Source organism: Micropterus salmoides, unplaced genomic scaffold (genome assembly GCF_014851395.1).
Source record: "Micropterus salmoides isolate LMB-PRFRI ecotype aquatic unplaced genomic scaffold, ASM1485139v1 Ms_hic_scaffold_1, whole genome shotgun sequence".
Lineage (NCBI taxonomy): Eukaryota > Metazoa > Chordata > Actinopteri > Centrarchiformes > Centrarchidae > Micropterus > Micropterus salmoides.
The window spans coordinates 7174237-7185290 of NW_024040040.1; the positions used below are offsets into that span (position 1 = coordinate 7174237).

General features: G+C 39.2%; 1 long non-coding RNA gene across 2 annotated transcripts; it reads right to left on the reverse strand.

The window, feature by feature from the left end:
• Positions 1 to 3530: 3530 nt before the first annotated feature.
• LOC119900700 lies at positions 3531 to 9413 on the reverse strand. 2 transcript variants are annotated; one of them, XR_005444091.1, is made up of 4 exons: positions 6663 to 9413; positions 5590 to 5688; positions 5396 to 5434; positions 3531 to 4998 (listed from the first exon to the last, which is right to left on the reverse strand). It is a non-coding gene; the product is annotated as an uncharacterized LOC119900700 (long non-coding RNA). The 2 variants fall into 2 exon arrangements; XR_005444090.1 differs by having other exon boundaries at positions 5590 to 9413.
• Positions 9414 to 11054: the final 1641 nt, after the last annotated feature.

Here is an 11054-nt window from a genome sequence, read left to right on the forward strand (position 1 = left end):
CCATCAACCGTAAACCTAAACTAAATTACTCATTTGAAAGTCTTTGTCTTTCACACCCTACCTGGGAAATACCACTACCAATTATATTTGTTATAATGTAAAGCTCTCCTGGTCTGTTTTCTGAATTTCTATCTGAATTCTCAGAGTTCTTGTCAAGTTAAGTCCTTAAAACAGAAATAATTATTGTAGGTGACTTTGAAACAACATTTTCCTCAACCGTAGAACTTCCGCAACTCCCACGCATAAGCGCAACTTGGCTGCGCACTGTAAAAAGTAAATGTCTGACGGCAAAGTAAAGTGCTGAAAATATTCTAAAAATAGCATCCATTTGAACTGATATTCAGTGGGCCTTCTTTTAGGTGGCTAAAATACATTTTGCTGCTGACTCTGTCCACATCAGCACATTGCTTAACTTCTCTGCCAGTACAACTTTCTGCTTCTCCAAACTGGGGCGCGCTGGCCGCCATCTACTTCAGGTAATACACCTCATGCAGTCCCACTTCACAAATCCCAAACTATCCCTTTAAGGAAGTGATTCCATTGGCATTTAATTCACCAGGTCTCAAAAAAAACCCTATGCAAACTTCAGTCCCACCCTAATTGATAGCTCACTACAAATCAGCTCTATTGCGCCGCTAAAAAAGAAGATAAAACGAAGGAGGTTAGCACCTTAGCGAAAAAATAAAATCTCCTTTAGTCTGGCAAAATAGTCTTAAAACATATAGTAAAGCCCTCCATAATGCCATCGCAGCTCATTACTCATAAGAACAACCCCAGGTTTCTTTTCAGCACTGTAGCCAGGCTGACAGAGACTCACAGCTCTATTGAGCCATGTATCCCTAAAGCCCTCAGTAGTAACGACTTCTTTCAGCTTCTTTAATGATAAACTTCTAATTATTACAGAGAAACTGCATCACCTCCTGCCCTCAACCAGTACAGATTCATCTTCAAACACAGGAACTTTAGAAACAGCTGTAAAACCTCATATATAGTTAGACTGCTTTGCTCTCATTGATTTTCACCAACTGAATAAAATGATTTCTTCATCTAAGCCATCAACCTGCCTCTTAGACTCCATCCCAACTAGGTATCTTATAGCACACCTGCAAACTAGTCAATTTTCTTTGTGCAAGGCCCTACCTTTCCACAGCAACCTAAGACTTTTGTCCAGTACTGCATGTACACAGGTACTGTCATGGTGTGGTGCTGCAGCCTCTTTTCATTTGACATTTTATTGTGCAGTATGAGACAGAGCCTGAAAATCAGTGTCTCACACCAAAAGAATGAGAGTTGGCAGTTGTTGGCTCAGAAACCTTCAACTTTTGGAAACAACTAGATAATGAAAGATTATAGATTCTGAAACAATACTGCTTTTTCAACCCCCCAATGTGCTTCCTGTAATGCTAAATAATTATTTGCTCTGCGTGTGTGTTTGGATGCTGCTGCTGTTAGTCAGATCCTTAGCTAACAACAATTGTTAACAGTACAACAGAGGGTAACTGTTCAAGTAGTCATTTTTACAGTAATTCAAACTACACAAAGGCAAATCTAGAGTTTATACAGTAAGGGCAAAGGAAGGGATAAGATGCCGCCCACATGTACAAAAAGTAGAGTGAACAGAGAGAAAGGCCAAAAGAAACAGAAAGTAGAAAGCCCTTCATCCATAATACACAATCTTATTTTAGTGAAGCCAGTGACCGAGAAACACACTGTGACCACACCGCAGGGCTTGTTTGTGCGTTATGTGTTTGAGTGTGAGAGTATTTGTGCAACATAACAAGAGTGTAATGAACAATTAGAAAGTATTTCATATCTCCTTTTTAGAGGGTTTAATATGTGCTAATGCATACTTGTCCTTAATTACATTTAATAACCATAACAGATGCCATTTTTACTTAAAATTTGCTTATTTAAAAAATTTATATTTAATACCTCAGGAAAATACTTTAGATTTAAAACTGCTTTTTGGAATCATATCAATAATTTTGCATATAATCCAAGGATAAATAGAATAATGAGACACTGATTTGTGTGATGTGTCAAATTTCTTGTCTGTTTATTCAGCTGCTGTAGCACTGCGAAGGAAAAACCCTGGTCAACAGACAGAAAAACTCTAAACTCCCTTGAGTGACTTGCTTTTCTCTGCTCTGATTATCTCTGTCAGTGCCTAGAGGTCCATCTGCCATAAGAAACAACAAGGGGAAAAAAAACATAGTAAAATCAGTCCTGAAACCACATTCAGACTTTCTTATGAACATGAAAGCAGACAAAGAAAATATTTCTTCGGGGTCATGACGGCATGAGAAGTTATTTACGGTGGAATAAGTGTATCAGAGAGAGAGAGAAAGAACAAACGCTTTCCTTCTTCTTCAGTGACTGGAGTGCACTGCTTGTCAATGACATTACACAGATTGCAGAATCACTCCAGTGGTGTAATATGTGCAAATAAAGCAAGGTGAAAAATCACTTTGTGTTCAATCTGAATGCCCCTTTTGACTGTTTTCATGGTGCACAGCGGTTTCCATGGTTACTGTGGTAGGACAGCCTCGTCGTCATCTTTACAGATTTTTAAGCAAGGTCCAAGTTTATGCTGGAATAGTTTAGCTTTAGAGGGTTCTGTCTGCAGTGAAGAACTAGGATTACAAAACATAACCTTTAATTTTAACTTCTGCAGAGCTGGCATTTAGCAGGCAGTGTTCTTATCTGACAGGACCAAGACTCACGGTTGCTCACTGAAGCAACACACACAAAATAAAAGGCTGACTATACATTTCTGAGGCATGTTCGTTTTTTAAGCTGAAAAGCCTAGTGTGCTGTGAAAAAAGACAAATTTTGCTCCCCAGACACCCAAGTTTGGATTATGACCAAATTATTAAAAGCAAAGGAGGTTTGGGATAAAGGCTTGAGAGCTGGTGGATGTGTGTTTGCGGGTGCATGTGCATTGCTGTTGACTCTGTAATTAGGGATTGTGAAGATCAACCGAGCGGAAATGACTTTTTATTGGTCCCTGTATGACCTACCAACTTTACCAGAGAGACAGAGACAGCTAGTTGGAGAGACAGCACACACACACACACACATCTCAGTGTCAGCTGTAACAGCCTGTCAACACAGAATGTCTCACGTCTATCCGGTGGAAAAAATATGCTTCAGTTTTAATCAGGACAGCTTATCAAGGTTGTGCAAGCAAGGTAAGAACAAGGTAAATTCTGCATCCAAATGCTGCAGAGGCAGAACTGGTGCAGTAAAATTTATTTATTGACACAGTTGATGTACAGAAGGCTCACTAGATGGTCAGGCAGGCACGGGCCAAAGCCAGAGAAGGATGTCCAAATCAGGCAGACAAATCCAACAGGGTGCAGGCAAAATCCAAATACAGGCAAGGTCCAAGAGAACAAAGCATAGATGTCCAAACAAAACTAGGGAAAAGGCTGAAACACCTGACACATGGGGCAAAGGGTATCACAATTAGCTGTGGGCTCAGGCAGAAAAACAGGTTTCTAACCCATATGCAGGAAAAAACTAGGCATGGACAGTATTTTTGATTTATTAAAGCCAGACATAAAGAGCACAAATTCACTTGCAGAAATGTCCATCACAAAAGGAGTCCAAGCAGGGCTGGGACAAAAAAACCCGGCCCTGGTGGCCTAACAAAATCGGTCAGACACCCCTCATCATTACATCATCCTTCCATTTAAGGGCTCAGATTAGGGGTGTGATGAAACACTTATATTATTTTAATATGTTTACTATTTATGTAAAAAAAATAATTGATGAAATAGTTGATAGGGGGGTCTGGGTGTCCTCCCAGAAGATGGAGCATTAAAAACTTAATTTCCTGCACTCTGGGGACATTTTCATATATTTCACCTGCCCCAAGGGTGCGTCGGCCCACCGGGAATTTGCTCGGTATGCCAGATTACCAGTCCAACCCTGAGTCCAAATTCAAAATGAGTACAAGCAGTATCAAAACAGGGAAGGAACGAAATCCATAAACACTCTCTGAAGAATGAGAAAACACACAACAAACGATGAGGAGACTGAATAAACCAGCAGATAAATACAGAGGAGGGAAGGAGTGAACAGGTGAAAGAGATTAGGAGAAAATAAAGCTAGACAAAAACACCAGACACAGACAATTCCAACATAAACCAGAAAGTAAAACTCCCTAAAATGGCAACTAACAGAATAAAACAAAGAACTCGGAATGAATGAATGAACAACTGAAAAAACAAAAGGACATGGAACAACAAAACAGGGAATAACAACTACCAGACACTGAAAAGGGCCTAACCAGGAATAAACCAGGAAAATACTGAACACAAATACCAACACCATAACAAAGGGTGCTTTCACACCTGTCTTGCTTGGTTCGAATGAATCGCACTAGAGTTTCATTTTCCTTCTTGGTGCAGATCTTTTGGGCAGGTGTGAATACAGCAATCACACTTAAGCACGGACCAAACAACCGTACCGAGACCCAGCTAAAGAACTCTGGTACGGTTCAAGGTGTTAAGTGGTCCAACTTCAATCCAACAAAATTGCAGAAAGCACTGAGCCTTTTTAAAAGGGATCTCGCAGTCAGTGCGGATTGTGTCTATAATTACACTAACTACCTCATTACTTATAACTACCTCATATGACAGAAAGATCTGGAGACAAATGCATTGTGTGCCTAGGCAGAGTGTGACAGGGTCTGATTTTTATTATGTAATTAAGAGTGATGATGAACGGCTTAACATGACTCATTACACTACACAGCAGTAGAAGTAATAATGTCTGACGTAATAATCGGTTGATCTGGTTATGTGAACTCTATCAATTCAAACTTTATACCTGATCCATCTTCTGCACGATGACACTGTCAGCACGCCGTGGTAGGCGCACATAAGAACGCTCTGTCCACCGGAGCTTGTATAGTATAGCTTGGTTTGTGAATCGAGCAAGCTTCTTTCTTCTTTTCCCTGCTTCAGAATGTCTGTCCAATGAATAGATGACCTTAGTAAATATGTGCAAAAAAGGGCAGTGTGAAAGTGAATCGCACCAACAACAACAACAACAAAAAAACATAATCTACATTGTATTTGGTCTGGACCAAAGAAAGTAAACTAGCGGACTTTCCCAGTCTGAATGTGTCTTAAAGCCTATTTCACACTAAACAGTTTTAAGCATTGAAGACACATGAGGAAGGACTCTTTCAACATAAAAACGGGAAATAATAAAACTAAAACCCAAAACCATAACACAGCTGCTTCTCTCACGATTTATTTGTGCAGCTGCAACTCAAAAGGACAAAACTACGCTATAGTCTACTTTATTCACTGCAAACTAGTTGATGGAAACACACCTTTCACATTTCCTCTTTGTGACAAAATTTCGTTTCAAATTCGCTTACCAATTTGATGGAAAGACGGCTACTGACTGCAGCTGCTGCCTGCAAAGAGAAGGTATAAGAGAATCCACAATGAGCTGTGAGGTTAACAAAAAAAAAATAATGCACAACTAAATATTGTTTATTCACATTCATATTAACACCACCACCCAAACCTCACATACACACTGAATCATTGACTAAGATTATTGACTTACTTACATAATCAGTCCCACGGGGTCTCAGTGTTTTTATACTTGTACTTTTCTAAGATGAGAGTTAAAAACAGATACTCACTGCTGCCTTTGAATTAAAACCTGCAAATTTACAGATGTTACTGGTTGAGCTACTTCTCTCTGTATCAGATATGTTATATGGGTTTAAAACAGTCTCATTAGTATTCACAAACAAATGACATGTTGCGTAACTCGTAAAAAAAAAAAACAATGCACAAATAAATGTGTGTGATTTGAATCTGTAAATCTCTAGCTGTGCCTCTAATTTACCACTCTTATATCATCATTCGCAGATCAAATTCACATTTTTCAGTGGAAATATATTTGTGAATCTCCACCTATTTGTGAGGATTATTTTGAGTCCACGAGTCCAGACATTAGGATTAAGTCAAAGGATTGGGAAATGCCTCACTACTTTTTACATTTAATGGAGCGTGGCAATGGCTATCATAGGTCTCCCACATAATGCCTCTCTCTCTCACACACTCTGACCATTCTCCATTTTATTAATATATCAATGTGTGGAAAACATTGACACCGTGTTAAGCTGCATCTAAAATGAATCTTCACAGTCCCAGCTTTCTGGAGATATCTAACACTTGTATGTGGCATCTACTGCTTACACTGACATCCCCCTACACTAGTTATTCAATTGGGGATTTGCTCACATTTGCAGATCATATAAAATGAGTCTACAAAACATAATTACTATACATGTACTTCCTGTAATTCTTCTTGTGTATGATATCTCACACTGTCCCAGGGACCCATTACTCCTATTAGCTCAGTTTTGTTTATTATACTGTGAAATATATTTTGCCTCTGAAACTGCCTGAACTACACAGTACACCTTTGAATAGAGTTAAAGTGATATTGCAGTACTTGCATCTTGTAGAACTGTAGAAGAACATTTGTTTATACTGCATGTCCACATACAGGCAACACAACGTACCCATCACACTTTTAATCCACGTCTTGTTCTCATTTATCTGCTCAGCTTGATAGCACCCCTCAAAACTCAGTTCCGACGTCAGAGCTTATTTGGATTTACTCACGCTTGAGTGAATGATTTTCTGATGAGCAGTGGGCACCTTGCACGTTAGCCTCTGTCATCAGTGTGTGAAAGCGGTCAGAGGACTACAAAAGGCGCCATGTGTACATTCCTCTTTGTCCTCGCTGATGCAGCTCACGTTGCAGGAGTCATCCGAGAACTTCTGGAGATGACATGTTCCAGAGTTGTGTTAAAAGCCAGAGAGTGTAAACAGAAATGATGAGAGTACAGTTAATTGGGGAGCTCCAGGTCCGCAATCAATACCAAATACTGCAGCCTGCCGGTGAAGATTTAACTCCACTGGTATTTCCTGGTGCTTCCCTCATATAAGTTAGCCGTTAACTTGATATAAAATCAAATCAGTCCTATCAATCAATCAATGCCATTGTCAATGCACCCATGTAGTCATGCAAGGTACATTTTATGTCCAACGTGATATTATTTTTTGGTTGTTAGATCATGTTAAGCTGTTCATTTTAAAAGTAGCTCACAAGCAGTGAAATAGTGTTGGCACCTCTGCTATACACATTGAACTGATAAGGGGAGGAAACAAACAAAACAAAACAAAAATAATATATGTCAGAGCCTAAATGTAGTTTGCTGATAAATACAAATATTCAGCTGAGTAATATGCAATTATTTAACAGTCATTTACATGGTTCATTGATGTGGAGAATATTATCAGTATTTATTAGTCATTATTAACAGTGGTGCAGTAAGTTTATTGTTTGGTTTCTAGCACTTAAAATGTGTGTAGAGTGCATTTATATTACATTGTTTCATTTGGGGAATAGAGGACTTGCATTTTCCTATTAACTGCATGCACCTTTAATTGCTTGGGGATACTCTCACGAGAAAGTTTAGGAAGTCAGGCAAGCAGAGAGTTGAGTCACCTAGTTTTTTGACCTCTCTCCCTCTCTTTCTCTATTTTTCTCTTATTAACTTATCAACTTGTTTCTGTAATTTTCTTTGTTGTATTTGTAAACTAATAGTTTTTTTTACCAAGTGGTCCTGTGGATTTATTGATGTGGATACGGACGAGGAGAGTTAGTGCGCCAAGCTAAGGCTTCATTCAGTGAAAACTTTAAATATATTCTTATAAAAACAGATGTGAATATAATAACGTATCAAATAAAGTGGGGCACTGAGGTGAGGCCAGTATCTGTGAATTTATGGCAGTGCACTTAAATGTAATTCATAGCTGACTGAGTCATAACCATTCACTTTGGGGGCAATAATGGTTTGTACAATTAATCGAGATGCATCTGTCTTCCTCTCTACTCCCCTTTAGTTGCTGCTCACCATTCTGTTTGTCAGCAAAAAAGCCAAGCTAATAATATGTAATTCTCTCAACCCTTCTCCCATCTGACTGCCCTTTCTTTATCTCTTTCATGCACACACACAGGAAATGTGCCAAATACTTACAGCCCAGCATTGCAAAGCAACGTGTATCAGCAGGAAGCAAAAATTTCTAACATTTTTAATTAAAACCCTAACTGTAACTGCACACACACATTTCCCCAAACTTCAATGCCTCGTTACTTCAGTATAAGTTAACACACAAACACACACCTAATGTGTGTATGGAGGAACTTTACTTGCAGTATTTTAAAGTTGAGCTGTGGGGAAGGTGCTGGGAACTGGCACAGGAAATGGGGCAAATGAAGACTAAAGGAACCAGCAGGCAGATGATAAGCACAAAATAAAAAGTGTTAGAGAAAGAATAATGTACAGGACAGAGTGATTTTTACAGAAGAACACACGTTTTTAATTTTTTCTGTTACAGTACTGTACTTACAGTTCAGAAGATTTCATGTAAAGGATGAGCTGAAACATAAAGATAACTTACTTGTTTAGCAGGTAGTTCAGTCTCTCTCTTGTTACTTATGTCTTTCTATGTCTCTCTCATGCACCTCCCCTAGTTCTCAGCTTTTGTCTCCCAAACCAGTTCCTTCTTGTTACATCAGCCTCATTCACCTCCCGTTCTCAAAAACACAGTCACTATCATTTGGATATTTCGAGTTGATCCACACCAAGTGAGACCAAATGCATAAAAGCAAGAAAAACAGCAGAGAAAAAAAAAGTTTGAAGCCATATTGTGTCAGAGAAGTTTTGATGGTATTTAAACAGACCAAGAAGCATGGACTTTTTTTTTTAACTCAAATACAAAAAAAAAACATAATTGAAAAAATGCTGGATGATACCACTAAAGGCCAACTATAAGCAAACATGGTGACTGGTCACAATTCATTTCATGACCTGGCAATACCCATAATAACCCTTGAACCATCAATTTAGAGGATTAAAATATATCTGTAAAAGCAGGGTCAACAACAAGTTGTAGATATTCCACGCTGCACAGGAGATAATATAGTTTGATTAAGGTTTGTTAATGAGCATAAGAACAGTTGGCAGTGTGTCATGCTCCTGATCAAAGACACCAAAATTATATCAGATCTAAAGCTTTTATTATTCATGAGAAATTAGCTTGCGCTTGTCAGAGGGAAAATTAATAGAGATTTCATAGGAATGAACGCCGCAGCATACATTATATCACTTCTCTCACTGAATCAAAATCTCAAACCAAGGCACGTAACTTTCGTTCCATTTAATGAACTAATATCTGCATACTGTGTTGAATCTACAGTCAAAATATAGTTGTTAGAATATGCTCTATTTCTCTACATAACTGACATTTCTTCATCTTCAAAGATCAGTTTTGGAGGAGGAGGATTAAGAACAGAGACTCACAACAAACGTGTATTGTCCCAAATATTCGTCTGTGTGTGTCGTTCACTGTGGGCACCTGGCGGAACTGCACACCTGGTATCAATTTACTCATCAACATCCTGATTAAATGCTCCTGGGCCCAGTTGTTCAGAGGTAATCTGATCGGATTTCATCTATTGGATTAGATCAAATCTTGAAAATGGCTTGTTAAAAAGACTAAAATAACCCTGAAAGGGATTTAAGGAACAAAATGTAATAAAACCTTAAAATTGGTCAACGAATAACATACCCGTCATTTTGTATATATACATTTATTTATATTTTGCACTTTGTTCAAACATTACAGTGATAAAGTAGGCATTACATATTAAGGCTTTCAGTACAGTAAAGGAACAGGATTTGTTTTGCCCCAATAAAAAAATCAGGACAGACAGGAGCTCAGAAAAGAGGCCGGAAGCGTTCTTTGCCAAACAAAGATGATGATGCCTATAAATCACTTCTTAAACAAGAAAAAGCAGAAGTACAGATTCGTCTGGCAGTGGAACAAATCACTCTTACCCAACCTCAGCAAACCAAAGCCAGACTTGAGATCTGCCTCTTGAAGCAAGGCTCAGTTAGCCTTGATGATTTAAAGCACGTTTAAAATATCCTGAATTTATTTGTGAATAATGTATATTTGTTTGTTGTCATTTATTTGTTGTGGGTCGGGTTAAGTGGTCTGATTGTTTTGGGAAAACCTTGTATTGTACTGTATGTTGTTTCATTGTGCTGTCAGTGAAGGTTCTCAGGCCTAGTCCACACAGACATGGGTATTTTTATAACCGGAGTTTTTACTCCTTCGTTTAAAAAAAATCTCTGTCCACATGAAAACACACGTTATCAATAGCTGTCAAGAGAATGCCAATCCACCTGGCGGCGATATGACCCTAACCATAAAGCCACGTCGGCCAATAAGAGCCTAATAAAATTTTAAACAAAGCAGGCAGTGGCGCACAATCTGACATCGCAAGGCAAAACCCCCAGTTTTACTGTCCACACGACAACTCTGCAACCGGCGTTTCTGAAAATCCTCACCCTGGCAGGGGTTTTCAAAAGTGTGCGGTTTCAGTGACCTGATACTGCGTTACCGTGAGGAAGAACGGCCCAACCGCGTAAAAAAAGTCACGGTTATGAAAATACCCGTGTTCGTGTAGACAGGTCATAGTTATCCAACGAAGGTTGAGGTCAAGGGCAACTGGACTTTGTAGAAAAAACTAGAAGACCTTTCGTCCCTCATCGAAGAGACTTCTTCAGTTCTGACCGACTGGTAGGGAAACTCAGCTATTTAACCTCAGTGGGAGGTTAACCTGGTGATCCTCAAACAAGTGTCCTTTGTCCTTCAGAAGATCACCAGGTGCACATTTTAGACAGAGAAGATGGATAGTTTGAAAGAGCTGTCAGGGAAGCCATTTACACCCAGGTTGAGAAGCCGTCGTTGAACAGAGGAGGGGGTGTACGCCACCACTTGTCAACCACTTACAATGTGGTCCTTTCATTACTTCCAGGGAAACTGAACAAGCCTTTCCTCTTGGCCTCAGGTGAAGATACCAACGATTGTCGTTCAGACTCCCTACCAGTCGGTCAGAACTGAAGAAGTCTTTTGGATGAGGGACGAAACGTCTTCTAG